At 39.4% G+C, this 15,408-nt stretch overlaps 1 protein-coding gene across 1 annotated transcript in view; it reads right to left on the bottom strand.

Moving 5' to 3' along the window:
• The window catches only part of SMARCC1 (SWI/SNF related, matrix associated, actin dependent regulator of chromatin subfamily c member 1), a 173,068-nt gene that overhangs the window by 52,198 nt on the left and 105,462 nt on the right, over nt 1-15,408 (bottom strand). The window lies entirely within an intron of this gene.

The raw sequence follows: 15,408 nt of genomic DNA on the forward strand, positions 1-15,408 counted from the left end.
TACAGAGAACTGTAATTTAAAACCACAACGGAGGAGCACCTGGGTGGCTCAGTCTGTTAAGCGTCTGTCTTTGGCTCAGGTCATGATCCCAGGAGTCCCGGGATTGAGCCCCGGGTTGGAGCCCTACATCGGGCTCCCTGCTCCGCAGACAGTCTGCTTCTCCCTCACCCTCTGCCACTTCCCCTGCTTATGCGCTCTCTCTCTCTCAAATAAATAAAATCTTTAAAAAAATAAAATAAAACCACAATGGAATGTCATTTTACACCCACTACATCCGCAGAGCCTAACACTAGGAAGTGTATGATCGAGTGTTATGGTCCAAGTGTCAACTGATACACTCATTATGGGGAAAAAACTAGAATTTCCTAAAACCCTACAATGCACAGGATTAGTCCACAACAAAATAAGAAGTTACACAAGAATGATCAAGCTTCAATGTTCAAAATATTCAATGCTCTAACTTTCCTCTACCAAAAAATTCATCTTATGAAAAAGTAACAACCAATTTAAACGGAGGGCTGAGTAATGCCAACTCCTGTCTCAATGTGACAACCAGTCCACTAAGCACACTTGGAGGAGCGCCGCATCTCAGTGAAACCCTGCAAAGGGGGCCGGTGAGGTACGTACAAGACTGGACACGCATGTTTGACAAGGAACAAACAGAACAACCCAAACTGCCCATCCAGTAACAGACAAACAGATGATTAAAGTGGGTTACAATCACACAACAGCCTATTTCACAGCAGTGGAAATAAATGAACTGTGCTGACCTGGACAACGTAACTACATGGATGTGCCCTGAACACCTAAGAGTGAGTAAAACAGTTCAGAAGTCTAAATAAACCATGTCTGATAAAGTTTAAAAACAAACAAAATTACACCTAACATATTCAGTACGTCTTTCTTTGTGATAAAAGTCACTTAGAAAGCAGTAGAATAGTATTTCAAAATTTAGGATTCTCAATGCTGGCGGTTAGAAAGTGAGAAGATAAAGGAGAAACAGAGATGAACGTTACTGGTAATGCTCTAATTCTTAGTTCAGATGAAATATGCAGCATGCATTAAGACACATTAAGACAGGGGCGTCTGGGTGGCTCAGTTGGTTAAGCCACTGCCTTCGGCTCAGGTCATGATCCCAGGGTCCTGGGATCGAGCCCCGCATCAGGCTCCCTGCTCAGCAGGGAGTCTGCTTCTCCTTCTCTCTCTCCCTGCCGCTCTCCTTGCTTGTGCTCTCTCTGTGTCAAATACATAAATAAAATCTTTTAAAAAAAAAAAGACACATTAAGATATAAAAATGAAGAAATCTGAATAAAAACCAAATACAGATGGGGTTTAAAAAAAAAACCCTAACTTCACAAGTTACTGTTAACTGAATGGGCCACCTTTGCTGAGTCAGCTTAATTACAGAGTGAGTAAGTATTATGTGGGAGGAATGCCGTATTTTTTTTAAAAAGATAATCTGCTTTTAAATGATGACCCACAGGGGCTCCTGGTGGCTCAGTCGTTAAGCGTCTGCCTTCAGCTCAGGTCATGATCCCAGGGTCCTGGGATCGAGCCCCACATGGGGCTCCCCGCTCTGCGGGAAGCCTGCTTCTCCCTCTCCACTCCCCCTGCTTGTGTTCCCTCTCTCGCTGTGTCTCTCTCTGTCAAATAAATAAATAAAATCTTAAAAAAAAAAAAAAAAAATGATGACCCAACCTATAGTTCCACATTCTAAAGAGATCACACACTCACTCTATTACAAGGCAAGTCACATTTGATATTAACTTTTAATTAGCTATGAGTCCATGATGAATAGTTACATGATATTAATACCTATTCATATGATGATGGTACAGTTAAAGAGGAGAAACCTGTGGCCAGTGCTCAGCCCTTTAATGAGATGTCTATTAAGAGTTAATTAGGAGTTGTGTGTTCCTCAAGATGCCATGTGGAGGAGTATGTAAAGTGGTTTCTATCCTACAAAACATTTTTTCAAGCTGCTTTTAGACATCTTCTTGGAAAAAGAAACACAAAACAACAGCTTCTCTTTGGTCTGAATTCTGGTTGGAAGTGTAAACGCTTAAGAGGCTGCAGCCCTTCCCATATGCCATGTTGTCTTTTTGATGTCGTATAAATTAGACGGTTCAGAATCCTTCCCTACAAATGTGTGGTCTGACCCATGTCTGTGGAGATAAATGAAGAAGATACTAGAATGAACAACAACAACAAAAAAGTTATGCCAAACATACAAAGGAGGAGAAAGTATAAAATCCTTGGACACATAACTGAGCTATGAGAAGAATGCCTGGTCAGCCAGGGGAAAATATCAGCATCATGGCTCACAGTCAGACCTTATCTGGAGAACAGGCCTCTGCAAAGGGCAGAGAGTAGCTATTCTCAGCTTTGCAGGCTGCGTGAGTCTTAGCTGCCACGACTCAGTTCTGCCACAGCAGGGTAAGATCAGCCGTTAAAGCAGCCTGGGACTGGAGGAGTGTGGCTGTGTTTCAATTAAACTTTACAGACACTGAAACGTGAATGTCCTATAATTTTAATGTGTCACAACATAGTATTCTTCGTTTGATTTTTTCCAACCATTTAAAAATGTAAAAACTATTCTTATATATTCTGGGCTAAATAAAAGGAGGGGACAACCTGGACTTTGTCTAAGAACCAAAATTTCCTAGCCCCTGCTCTAGAAGAAGTAGGTGAGTTCTGGATCCAGACTGTCTAGGTTCAAATCCTGTCCCTGAATTTACCGGCCGAAGTGACCGTGGGGAAGCTACTTAGCTGACAGATGCCTCAGTCTGCTTATCTACAAAAGGAGAATAATGATAGTACCCTACTTGGTAAGTGCAATGCTAACGATTAAACGAATTATTTCATGCAAAATGCTAATAACTGGCTCATAGTAAGTGCTCAACAATATTAATGTTATTAGCAAATTCAGCTGACTGGACCCAAGTCCTATCTCTCTACTAACATGAGCTCTTGCCATGGCCGTGGGCATTGCCTCAGTGACACCTAGAGGGCTCTCATTCTGCCCTGAACTTCCAAAGGTCCTTCCCAATTTGATAGGCCATCTGTGACTTTTCCTCTCCATGTGACTTTTGTCTTTCCTTTAAAGGGCCCATCGTAAATCACCTGCCCTTGTCCCATTCTCTTAAAATGTTACTAATGGGTCAGAGATAGCTGACCGATCTGATTGACTAGGGGTCAGCAACTACAGCCCTGCTGCCTATTTTTGTAAATACAATTTCATTACAACGCAGCCACACTCGTTTGTTTAAAGAGGGTCTATGGTTGCTTTTGCACTACACAAAGGCAGAGCTGAGTAGTTATGACACTGTCCAGTTTGCAGAAGCCTGAAATTTTTATCATGTGGCTCTTTACAGAAAATGTTTGTTGAACCTTGTGATAAAAAATTCATGCTGTGACAGTCCTGCTTATGAATACAGATACTGCGGAGATCTAACTCTTAAGGTTTTAACTTTAATGTTGGAAACTGAGGGACAATGACAAATCGGGGATGTGACCAGAACCCAGGAAAATGGCTACCAAGGTGGTGCGATTCTAGAGTGGCCCCATTGATCCTTGACTCATGGTTTTCATGTCCTTGTACACTCCCCTTCCCCTGAGTGTTAGCAGCATCTGTGACTTGTTTCTACACAACAGAATAAGGGAAAGGTGATGGGATGTTCATTTATACAAAGCCCTGTCTTCACTACACTCACTCTAAAGACTTTCCTTGCGGGCCTGACGCAGCAAGCTGCCACGGTGGGAAGCGTGGATGGTGAAGAACAGTGGGTGGCCTCTGGTAGTTGAGGGCAGCTTCCAGCTAACAGCCAGCAAGGAGCTGGAGCCTTCAGTTCTACAAATAGAAATAAACTAATTCTGACAACAGGAGTGAACATGGAGGTGGATTCCTCAGTAGATGAGAACACAACCCAGCCACCACCTTGAGGGCAGCCTCGTGATATCCTAATCAGAGGGCCCTTTTAGGCTACATACAAACTTCTGACTCACAGAAGCAATGAGACAATAAATATATCCAGTTTTAAGCCACCAACTTTGTGGTAATTGACTATGTAGCAACAGATAACTATCTATACACCTACTGGACTTTTGAATGAATCTCAACCAAGGCTGAGAGGCAAATTAGCTGGCATCCACGAGATAACAACATCTTCAGAGACTAGAAACAAGAAATGCTCTGTCTCCCACAGATGCAACACTGATCCCCCAGCTGACACCAGGCCTCCACCTCCACATTTGCCCCGTGCCCCCAAACCTACTTTAGCTGTGTGTCTCTTTCACTCTTCTTAGAGAGCTGAGCTTCTATCTCCTCCCACCCACCAGGCCAGAACACTGTCCTCCATGGGCACCGCACCTTTCTCCTAGCTTCTGCAACCAAGTGCTTTTCAGTATAGTGATAATAGTGCCAGCAAAACCAGAAGGAGGTGATCTAGAAACCATCCCCTAAGAGCTGAAAGAACTGGGAAAGGTAGCTTGGAGGAGAGAACAAAATGCTTGCAAAAATAATAAAGTGGGTTATACATAAGTAATGATGCTTCCTGGAAAAGAACTATGATATGCGGTGGGAACTCTTCCATTTCCTGCATATCATCTGTAAACTGTCTGCAGGGACTTTCTAAAACAGACTGAATCCTGTTATTTCTCTTTCCTGGCGACTTGTTGATTTCCACAAGGTAAAAGCCCTTCAGAATCACCCCCCCCACACACACATCTGTTACAGCTGCACTTGGCCGCAGTACCTGCTCCCCACACCTGGCACTATCTCCAGAATATGCCACACATGTTCATCCTTTTTTCCTTATTCTTTAAAAGATTACCTCCTCTGTGAAATCTTCCCTAACTGACCGAAGCATAACTGTTTCCTTCACATGTGCCTCTATCTATAACCATATTTGTCTTTTGTCTTCCTCCCTCCCTTCCTTCTTTTCTGCCCACCTTTCCTACCTACCTCTTATAATGTCTCCCCACCCTAACTGAATATTCTTCAAGGACAAGTGTTTAATTCAGTAATTCACAAAGTGTGGTTCAGGTACCACCCCTACCCTCCGTGGCAGAAACGTCCCCAAGGTCAAAACTATTTTTATAACAACACAAAGATGTTATTTGCCTTTCCACTCTCCTCTCCCCCAAGTGTGCAGCGTGGCTTTCCAGAGGCTGCATGACGCATGATGAAGTCAGCTACAGGAACGTGCACCTGTGTATTGTTTCGGTTTAAAAGTTTCTGTTTTAATTGCAGATACAGTAAGTATCAACAGATATAATTCAAATAAATTAAAGCATTTTGGGTTCCTCATTATTTTTAAAGAGCATAAAGAAGTCCTGAGACCAAAAAAGTTTGAGAACTGCTAGTCCAATAATTTGTGTCCTTTCAGGAACAGAGAACAGAGTAAGGCCCATGTTAGGAACTCACTTAACACTTTGGGAAATGGACCATATCATTCCCTGTAGTACAGTTCAGGCGTTCTGCAGAGCTGCCAATATACAGGCCCAGCCTGCACCACCCTCTGTGACTCTGCTCCCATCTAGCTGTGCATCTGATCTCTCCATGTCCTTATCTGAACTCTGGGTTGCAGCTAAGCTGGTTTGTGTCCCACCCTCTCTGCACAACCCTCCGTTACCATCTCTGTGCCTCTGTTCACATTGTTCTGCAGAACCAAATACTTGCTCCAATCTGGCTCAGTGACATCCTAAACCTCCTTTTCATCGTTCAGCTCAAATCCTTTCTTTGTGAAATCTTCCTCAGTCTAAACTTACATGACCCTTTGTGCTAACTCTTACAGCACTTCCCATACCCAGTCCTCCTTGAACAATTAATACTATGTATATCTATGCTTCACTATGTCTCCAATCCTTGAACACTGAATTACTAATAGAAGGTATTGCTTTTTAAAAAATATTTATTTATTTATTTATTTGAGAGAGTGTGTGCAAGCGAGATGAGGGCAGACGGACAGGGAGAAGGACAGAAGCAGACTCCCTGCTGAGCATGGGGCTCCATCTCACGACCCTGGGATCGTGACCTGGGCTGAAATCAAGAGTTGGATGCTTGGGGTGCCTCGGTGGCTCAGTTGTTAAGCATCTGCCTTTGGCTCAGGTCATGATCCCACGGTCCTGGGATCGAGCCCCGCGTTAGGCTCCCTGCTCCGTGGGAAGCCTGCTTCTCCCTCTCCCCCTGCTTATGTTCCCTCTCTCGCTGTGTCTCTCTGTCAAATAAATAAATAAAATCTTTAAAAAAAAAAAAAAGAGTTGGATGCTTAACCAAGACTGAGACACCCAGGTGCCCTGAATAGAGGGTATTACTTATGTCTTACACATAGTAGCCCATAGCAAGAGATCTCTATCAAGTAAACAAAAGGCCTAATTTGATAAAAGTCCCCAAAAGGCATTACATAATTATATTATATAATGGAAGCCAATTTCTTCCTAAAAATATGTATCCTACCATTTAATAAATATGGGTCATTAGGCAAGTCACTTAAATCCCAGCCAGCATTAGCCAGTCCTCAGAGGTTAAAATGTCCAATTATGAGCTGCTTAGAAAAGTGACTCTATCCTTCTCTGCCTCTTGAAATCTAAGAGCTCTTCAAATAGAATATTGACAAAGAGAAGAGAGAAGCCACTCTATATGATATAAGTCCCATTTTAAATACTGTTCCACTGTTTGCTTAGGTTCACCAGCCTAGCATGTTTTCACACATGGTGTTCTAGAAGTGCCTGATTTTTAAAATGTTATGGAAATCCTCGTGATGAGAAGAATGAAGCTATTATAAGAGATGAATAGTATCTGAGGCAAGAACTGGAACAGTCACTTCTGGGCTTCCTGTTCCTAGAAAGTGACCCTTTCAACATTATTATCAGGATGCTCTTCTTAATCTCCTGAAGGACTAGAGACTAGTTTTTAACCTTCCTGAAAACTAGAAGTGATTAATTGGGCTCTTCTACACAGAGCTGGGACAAATGGCTCAAGATACACTCTTTGCAGTCCCATATTCCACAGGGTATTAAGGAGCTCAGTGGACAATCCACTCGTTAACATAAAAGAATCTTCTCTGAACATTCTACTTGTGATTCAATAGCCCTAGAGCATGTTACACAGTCAATTGTAAGGAATAAGCATCAATTAACTTAATCTTTCAAACTTCTCTAAACCAAAATTAAGATACAGACAGTAAATTTACTCAGAGGCAAAAAATTAAATAAATAAAACTAATGCTTGAGATCAGGAAATACAAATGGGGGTTACAATAAAGAAGTCTTCGACAGATCCTTGAATATGCAAGTACATTCCAATTCCCTGGGGAAGGAAGGGCTGCCGGCCTCCAAAGGGACTAAGATGCACTATACTGTGATAGTTATATAGGAGAATGGCCTTATTCCTGTAAGATGATGCATGCTGAATTGTCTAGGGTGCAAAGACTCATGATGTTTACAACTTACTTTGAAACAGTTCACCAAAATCAAAATAAAAATCATTCATTTAGATTGCTAGATAGATAGATAGATACAGCAAAGTTGAACCTACATCTCACTGTGCTATCCTATCGGTATTTTCAGTATGTTTGACTACAAGTAAACAGGTTATCAGAAAGACTGTTTGTTTAGTCTCCAGGTCAAGTAAAGAAAAATTTAACAAGTGTTTAATAAAAGCTTTTGTGATACAGTAAAAAAAAATTATCTTTGATATTCAAATATATTACATAAAGTTCTCTGAAAAATAAATCAATTTAACAACTCCTAGACGGGTGATGTTCTCAACCTCATAGAATGAGTTTTAAAAATATAGGCACTCCTGACACTCTTTTGGTCAAACCCCCCCCCAATGGCTCCATCTCACCCAGAGTAAAAATTAAAACTTTACAATGGCCCATAAGCCTCTCATCATCTCCCATGACCGCCTCTATCATGCAATCCAGCTACTTGTCCATGATCTCCCCTTGCCATTCCTCAACTGTGCCAGGCAGCTCCTGTCTAGGGGCCTGTACAATGGTTGCTCCCAATGCCTACGGCACTCTGATCTTAGATGTCTGACGACTCCTTCCTTTGCCTCATTTACATCTTTGCTCAAATGTCGCTTTCTTGGTAACATATTCCCTGACCTTTGAAAATTGCAATTCCATACACTTCACGCTTATCTTCCTAATCCTGCTTTAATTTTCACCATACCACTTACCAGCCAACATACTCTTTCTACATATTTATATTTAATTTACACAATCTAAGTTTTATGTATCACATATTTCATCTTCCACCTTGAAAATATACTATACAATCCTTGCAGGCAGGGATTTTGGTCTGTTTTGGTCACCAGTACCCTAGCACCTAAGACACAATGAAATGACACGGTAACACATTTACAGTCTTATTTATCCCTAGGAGTTAAAAGAAAAAAGAAAAAAAAAAAAAAGTCTAGTTTAAGACTGACCTCCCATTCAAGAATGCTTATGTGGTGTAGGCTCATACACTGAATCACTCTGACTAAATTTTGGCGTGGGTTTCTAAGCCCTTGATCTCGTAGAGATGAATCATCCAGTTGTTCTTCCTGGTACATTTGCCTGTCTCCTTATGTAGCTCCTATAGATTTTCAAGAGGACCTGGGTCTCTTCCTACTATATATCCCATAGGATATAAGGCAGGACAGTACAATGGAGCTAAGGTCTTAAATGATCCTTGTTCACTGAATGAAAAATACAGACATACCAACACATTTTTACTTCTGGCAGCATGCTACAATAAAAAGAGGTTGAGCTTTAGGACCAGGGATTTAGGTTCAAAATTTAAACCAGATTCTCACAAGCCTATGTAACCCGATAAAACTTAGTTTCCTTGGTTTTGCAATAAAAACAAAGCCACTTCCTCCAAAGGATTACCCAGGAAAAACACTTCAAAGGACCAGTCAGAAAACCCCTATATAACATGTCACAAAGAAATGCTGATTTCCAGCGACTTCTGAAAAATGTTTAAAAATTCTTTTCATTTCTTTTCTTAACTTCCCTCACCGTCCCTTATAACCGGGCAAATAAAACCTGGTAATATTTTTAGTTAAATGCAAGAGGTCTCAAATATCAGTATTTTTTCTATTCCCAGAATGGTCTCTGGCCAAACAGAAACAAAAAACCATACAGATTTAGAGAAGTCAGTACATATTGGTGAACGACTAGAGTTAAAGAGGATGAAATGACAAGCCCCTTCTGAGAAGTGAGCACTCATTTCCTCAAGAATTCCTAGAAGTCTCCTAAAATGAAAATAAGAGGTGCTTCAGATTTTAGCAAACACTCCCCACATTCCAAACCCACAATGAAAAGTTAGATATGTCAATGAGAGAAACCCAAGAGGAGTCCTGTATTTCACAAGGAAACTTACTTTTTCCTGTATTATCATTTTACCATTGTTAATACATACACGTTAACACGGACAACGTAGTAAATTAAGTATCACAATAAAAAGTATGTGAACTTCCCATTCAAGTACAGTATTTTGATAAGGAAAATCCTACATCATTCTATTTCAAATCAGTGGCACTATTTTGCTATATCAAGTGTCAGTTTAAATGTAAAATCGAGGGGCGCCTGGGTGGCTCAGTCGTTAAGCGTCTGCCTTCGGCTCAGGTCATGGTCCCAGGGTCCTGGGATGGAGCCCCATATCAGGCTCCCTGCTCAGCGGGAAGCCTGCTTCTCCCTCTCCCACTCCCCCTGCTTGTGTTCCCTCTCTTGCTGTGTCTCTCTCTGTCAAATAAATAAATAAAATCTTAAAACTAACTAAATAAATAAATGTAAAATCGATACCTCCTTTCCTTGAACTCCCTATCTGGAAGGTGGCTCACAAGGAAAGGAGGTACACTCTTGCCTTCACATCACAATTTTGCTGAGCCAATTCCACAGCAAGAACCATTTGCTGTCTCCTAATTTATTCTATCAGTCACAGCCCAACATAAATCCCATTAACTATCACAGGCCAGCATTAAGTTACAATTCTATTTACAACTCATTCCAAAATATTCACATTATACTGGTATTTTCCTTTGCCCTTATTAAATGGTAAAAGGACCCAAATTCTGTTGCTGCAACTACTGAGTATCCACTGCACTTCAGAGAGGTTTTCTGATAGGCTATTTCCAGCTACTATGAATGAAGCTTACTTTCCGTGCCGTTCAAAGATTCATGTCCTGCCGCCTCCAGTGCTTCCTGCAGCAGTCAGATCCAAGCTTTGCACAATGCGGAAACCATACATTCACGACTGAGTCAGAAAAAGGACCCCACAAAGACTAAAGTTGCTAGATTTTGTTTTTGTCCTGCTAAATTAGAAATGGCTAAGTTTGCAACCTGTTTCTTAACCCCTGATGCTCTAAGGTATCACCTACCAAAATTTTAAAAAACAGATTTACATGTAGAAACTTGCCCCTGATTTTGCAAAGTACAGAAACTTCTTTGAATCAAACTAAGAAGGTGGTGCCAACCCTTTTCAATTCCATGACCACAGGGAACCAAAGACCCTGCAAAATGGACCAAAACCACAAAAAGTAGAGGAAAGTAAGACATTTCCCAGGCATTCAATAGGCCCAGGCTTCCCCTGCCTGAGCTGGGCACTGCCTGGTGGTGCAGAATCAATAAAAAGCAAGACAGATGTGGCTGGGTTTGCTAATTTGGGGATCCATTTAAGACAGAAAAATAAGTGAGTTTTCAAACTAACAAATACTCTGTTAAGAACAGGTCAATAATTTGCTCTGAGGGCTAAAAGTAAGAGGTTTGATTAATGTGTTTCCAGATATATCTGCAAAATGAAACTGCTAGATTGACACTTTTAAGAAACCAGAGGCAACAACAGGGGTAGGACCTGTGCAACCTAACGGGAATCAGAAGGTTTTGTGCTTGAAGAGACTCACTGGTATCTACTCAAACCACCCAGAACAGAGCACCAGGAGGTCAGACAGTATCATCTGTGCAGTACTGCCTGGCAGTTTTACTTTTTACTTCACATGCCCTTTATTCTAGAAGAATAAATGAAAGAGACAAAAATAAAATGACTGCAGTTGAAGCATAGTTAATAAACTGTATACAACTTAGAGATGGAATTAGGCAAGGTGACAGCAAGAAATCTTTAGCTTGAGTTATTCATCAGAAATTATTTCATAATGAAAAGAAAAAATTAATGAACAATGTAAGAAATGTTGGGAATACACTACTGATAATTGTATTTAAATATTTTACCCTGGTGTGAAAATTAGCCTCTTTTAACATATAGCAACACTTGCCATTTGAGAAGCCAGGTATTGCTTATGAAGCTACTCCTAAAATTTTACTCCTCTTCATAATAAATTAAACTAACCAAAAGTCCTTAACAGCAAAAATGTCATCTGTCCAATATCGCAAACTAACATAACTATACGTTATAGAGAGTACCTAACCATCACTTTTGTGCCACACATGACAGAACTCAGAGCTAACGAAGGCAAATAGCTTTTGAAAGTGCTATAGCTATACAGGGCAGACCCGAAGGTACAAACTAAGTCTGCAAAATCCTAAAATCCAACAAAAAAATATGCCGTCTATAAGAGACCTATCTTAGATCCAAAGACACAAACAAATTGAAGAGTAAATTAATGGAAAAAAGATATTCCATGCAAACACAGTAACCCAAAGAGAGCTGGAGTGGTATGTTAATATGATACAGAATAGACTTTTAGGCAAAAAAAGCTTAAAGAGAAAACGGAAGATGTTATATAATGATAAAAAGGCCAATCCGTGAGAGAGACAGAACAATTATAAAGATGTATGCAACTAAAAAAATACATGAAGCAAAACCAGACAGAACTGAAGGAAGAAATATAGATAGTTCAACAATAACAGTTGGAAATATCAAGACGTCACTTTCAGTGAAGGACAGACCAACTAGAAAAATGACAGACAACTTGAACAACACTATAAACCAGCCAGACCAAACATACACAGACGGTGCCATTCAACAATAGAATACAAAAGGAATACTCGCCAGGCTAATATATTAGAGAACAAAACAAGTCTCAATAAATTTTAAAAGATAGAAACCACACAAATTACCTTTTCTGAATACAATGGAAGGAAATTAGAAATTGGTAACAGAGGAAAATCTAAAAAAAATCACTAATTGGTATATACTAAACAACACACTCTTAAAACCACCCATGGGTCAAAGAAGAAACCAAAAGGGAAATTATAAAATACTTTGAGAAGAATGAAAACAAAAATAAAGTATGTCTAAACTTACAGAACACAGTAAAAGGAGTACTGAGAGGGAAATTTATATAGCTATAGAATAAAGAAGAAAGATCTCAAATCAATTTCCCATCCTCCAAAGTAAGGAAGTATTAAAATGCGGAGCAAACTTAGGGGCACCTGGGTGGCTCAGCTCGTTGAGCATCTGACTCTTGATTTCAGCTCAGATCATGATCTCTGCTCAGATCGTGATCTCAGGGTCATGGAATCGAGCCCCACGGTGGACTCCATGCTCAGCGGGCAGTGTGATTGAGATTCTTTCCCTCTCCTTTCCCTACCTCCCAACCTCCCTCTCTAAAATAAATCTTAAAAAAAAAAAAAAAAGGTAAAAAAAGCAAACTTAACCAACAACAAGCAAAAGGAAAGAATAAAAGATTACAGTGGAGATAACTTAGAACAGAAAAACAACAGAATCACTGAAATCCAAAGTTGGTAAAACTGATAAGTCTTTATCTAGATTGATGAAGAAAAAAAAAAAGAGTGGACCAAATTACTAAAATCAGGAATGAAAATGGGGACATTACTACCAACCTTATAGAAACAAAAAGGAATTTGTAAAAAGACATTATAAACTTTTTTAAAAAAATAGCTTTACTGAGATATAATTCGTATACCATACAACCAACCCATTAAAAGAGTACAACTGGATATTCACAGATACACGCAACCATTACCACAGTAAATTTTAAAACCTTTCGATCATCTCAAACAGAAACCCCATACTCTTTTGCTATCATCCCCTTTTGCCTGTTCCTCCTAGCCCTAAGCAACCATTAATGTACTTTCTATCTCTATAAATCTGCCTGTTCATGGTATTTCATATAATTGGAATTAAATAATATATTGTCTCTTCTGTTTTTTTCTCCCCACCTACCATGTTTTCAAGGATGATCCATGAGGTCCCATATGTCAATACTTCATTCCATTTTATGACTGAATAATATTCCCATTGTAATACCACATTGTTTATCCATTCAGCAGCTGATAGACATTTGAGTTGTTTCCACTTTTGGTTGTTATGATTTGTGTGTCTTTGTGTGGCGCCAACAAATGAGACAATGTACATGAAATGGACAAATTTCTAGAAAGATACGCACACTACCAAAACGGACTCAAAGAGAAATAGAAAACATAAATAGACTTGGAACAACTAAGCAGATTAAATCAGTTCTTAAAAAAACATTAAAAATCAGGACTTGATGGCTTCCTATGTGAATTCCAGCAAACATTTACAGAAGAATGAGCATAGGGCAACCCTCTCAGGTCCCCTCCCTCCTCGCGAGCTTTGTACTATCACTTTGCTATCGCTCAATAAACCTTGCTTTGCTGCCCACCACTCTGTCTGGTCTACCTCTCCATTCTTCAAAGCCCCATGACCAAGAATCGCAGGCACCGACAGATAAAAAAATCCAGTAACACCCATGCTTTAATAAAACCATCATTCTGCATGGAAGGAAGGAAGGAAGGAAGAATAAGCATCAATAATTTTCAAACTCTTCAAAAAAATAAAGAATAATTCCTAACTCATTCTTAGAGGTCAGTACTACCCTGACATCAAAACAGATAAAGTTATCACAAAAAATGAAAAGTACTAAACAAATGTCCCTTATGAATACAGATGCAAAAATCCTCAACAAAATACTAGAAGCAAACTAAATCCAATAGAGTATTATGTGGAATATTCCCATAATCAATCAAGTGGGATTTATCCCAGAACTGCAAAAGTGGTTCAACAGGCAAGAATCAATTAATACAACATATTTAAAGAAAAAAGTAAAAACACTACATGGTCATCTCAATTGATATAGAAAAAGCAGCTGGCAAACTGCAACACCTTTTCAGGATAAAAACATTCAACAAATTAGTATAGAGGGAATTTCCCTAAACTTGGTAAAAGAAATGTAGGAAAATCCAACAGCTAACATCATACTTAATAATGAAATGCTTTCCCCTTAAGAACAGGAAAATAATTTCATTTACAAAAGCATTCAAAAGAATAAAATACAAAGGAATAAATTTAACTAAAGGAAATGTAAAACAGGTGCCAAGAACTGCAAGACTAAAAACTTCAAAACAATGCTTAAATTAAGGAAGATCTAAATAAATGGAAAGACATCCTGTGTTCAAGGATTGAAAGACTTCATATTGTTAAGACGGCAATACTCCCCAAATTGAATGAAAATGAAAACCACTTCACAAACACTCCACCTGCATATTTTTTAAAAGCGGGGGTGGGGGGGACAAGTGTTGGTGAGGATGTGGAAGTCAGAACATTCATACGTTGCTGGTGAAAACATAAAATGGTAGAACCACTACAGAAAACAGTTGACTAGTTTCTCGAAAAGCTAAACATAAAATTACCAGTTGATCCAGTAATCCCACTCCTAGGTACAGAGAATCGAAAAACCTATGTTCACACAACATCCTGTACCTCAATGTTCATAGCAGCATTATTCAAAATAATGAAAAAATGGAAACAATACAAATATACATGAACTGATGAATGGATAAGTAAAATGTGGTGTATCCACGGAAAGAGTATTATTTAGCACAGAAAGGAATGAAGTAGTGATTTTATATGACAAACGGATGAACTTTGAAAACCTTATGCTAAGTGAAAGAAGTCAGACACAAAAGCCCACGTATTGTATGATTCTATTTATAGGAAATGTAAATAGGCAAATCCATAGAGACAGAAAGCAGATTAGTGGTTACCAGGGCTGAGGAGAGAAGAAATGGGAAATATTTGCTTAATTGGTATGGAATTATCTTTTGAGGTGATCAAAGTGTTTTGGAGTTAGTGGTGATGGATGCACAACACTGTGAATGTACTAGAAGCTACTAGACTGTATACCTTTAAGTGATTAAAACAGAGAATTTTATATGAATTTTACCTCAATTAAAAACAAAAAAACAACGAACTTAAACCTACCCAGCAACATACAAATTAAAATAATCATAGAAGTCCTTCCAGTATTCCTATGTTCACATGCTCAAAACCTAGATCTAAAAACAGGCATCACAGGGCACCTGGCTGGCTCAGTCGGTGGAGTGTGTGACTCTTGATCTCGGGGTCTTGATTTTGAGCCCCAGTTGGGTGTAGAGATTACTTAAATAAATAAATAAATCTTAAAAACTGGCATCA

Source organism: Phoca vitulina, unplaced genomic scaffold (genome assembly GCF_004348235.1).
Source record: "Phoca vitulina isolate PV1807 unplaced genomic scaffold, GSC_HSeal_1.0 scaffold13, whole genome shotgun sequence".
Taxonomy (NCBI): Eukaryota; Metazoa; Chordata; class Mammalia; order Carnivora; family Phocidae; genus Phoca; species Phoca vitulina.